Source organism: Apodemus sylvaticus, chromosome 13 (assembly GCF_947179515.1).
Source record: "Apodemus sylvaticus chromosome 13, mApoSyl1.1, whole genome shotgun sequence".
Lineage (NCBI taxonomy): Eukaryota > Metazoa > Chordata > Mammalia > Rodentia > Muridae > Apodemus > Apodemus sylvaticus.
Window position 1 is genome coordinate 40,450,004 of NC_067484.1, and position 1,780 is coordinate 40,451,783.

The 1,780-nt window shown below is 45.2% G+C and overlaps 1 non-coding gene across 1 annotated transcript; it reads left to right on the forward strand.

Annotated features, from left to right (window-relative positions):
• Positions 1-1,309: 1,309 nt before the first annotated feature.
• LOC127664245 (small nucleolar RNA SNORA48) lies at positions 1,310-1,451 on the forward strand. The gene has a single exon (XR_007973112.1). It is a non-coding gene; the product is annotated as a small nucleolar RNA SNORA48 (small nucleolar RNA).
• The last annotated feature ends 329 nt before the right edge of the window (positions 1,452-1,780 follow it).

Here is a 1,780-nt window from a genome sequence, read left to right on the forward strand (position 1 = left end):
AATACACGGGATTATAAAATAGATTTTGAAGTTGTCAATCTTGAGTGACGTTTATAATATAATCATTACTTTTTTGGTTGCTATGGCCATAAATCCCTGACAGGAATCAATCTAAGGGAAAAAGGGTGCATTGTGATTTATAGTTTAAGAATTTAGACTGTCTTGTCAAGCAAGGCATGTTGGATGCATCAGTCAGTTACAGTATGCCCCAATCAGGAAGCCCAGAGAAAACAGGAAGTAGGACCATACTAAGAAACCTCAAGGCCCTCCACAGAGACCCACTTCCTCTAACTCGGTGTCACCTCAAGGTCTTCCCCAGCTAAAAGCACGTGTTCACATATATAAGCCTATGAGAGGCATTTGACATTCAAATCATGATATAAGGTATGCTTTTCTTATCCCTTTTCATTTGAACTTCCTGATAAGTTTGTATGGCTGGTACCATTATTCCAGAATTATAAGTACAGAAACCAAGACTTTCAGAGTTGTGCAGAGAACTGGAATTGAAACCCAAATTTCATAGATGCTACCCTGACTACTGGCTTACTTTTAGGATGGTAAGGAAATAAAATGTGTTTTTAAATGGGCAGACAATGAGGGGAATCAGCAGACAATTAAACCTTAAGAAAAAAACAAAATACCACTGTGGTGGTTAGTTTTTGTCAACTTCACACAACCTAGGGTCACTGGGATGAGGAGCCTCGGTTAAGAGTTACCTCCATTGGACTGCCCTGTGGTCATGTCTACGGATCATGTTCTTGGTCAGTGATTGGTGTGGGATAGCCTAGCCCGTTGTGGGTTGTGTAAGAAATCAAACTGAATAAGTGAGCTTATAAGCAGCCTTCCTCAGTGGTCTCTACAGCAGTTCCTACACCCCAGGTTCCAGCCTTGAGTTCTTGAAAAGCCAGCGTGGGTCAATATTTCCACACACACTGCTGTCCTTGATGAGAGAGACAGTCTTTGCTTGTCCAAACTGTTATTCTTGGAGGAAAAGGATGCATATGAGTTACTCAGGGTGAACCAGAGATTAAACACCTTGTGCAGGAAGGAATGCCTGGGAAGGAACGCCTATTGGCTAAACCCTTGGGGCCCATCTACATACCTCATTAGCATGCAGAACTTTAGGCTCTATGCATACCAGTGGGGTATTGTGGTCACATGCTCCAGGACAGTAATCTGGTCTGGAGCTATCAACTCCTGCCATTCTCAATTAAGAGTCCAGGGTTCTGAACTTGTGCTACTACCTTACCAGTTCTTCGGTCTGGTATCAAGGTCCACTGCCCCTCAAACAAACCCCCCCCCCCCACACCCCTCTCAGCAATGGGCAGAGACACCTTGTTGGTGGTGTTATTCTTCTATCAGTCAGGAGCAGAGCAAATGGCAGCTCTTTGTTCATCTTAGCTTGATGCCTGGCTTGGTGACCAAAGCTGTATTATGCCTAGGACACATAAAAATAATCAAATCAAATGAACTCCAGAGAGTGCAGCTCAGAAGGAAGAAGACAGAGACCTGCAGACTGCCATGTCACCCACAGACCTGACCCCCAGTACACAACAAGGTGACTGGTTGCCTGCACAGTGGAGAATATCACCAGGATCCCAGCAGCAGTATAGCCAGCCTGCAAGCTGTACCCACACAATGTGCCGGTATGAGGTGATCAAATGGGAGAGAAAGAGAAGTGGAGACTTGAGTAGAGAGGAGTAGTCTGCTGTGAGTGGCCAGCCCCACCTTCTGGGGCCATGTTGAGGACCCAGATGAGCTGCCACTGAAGGCCATATCT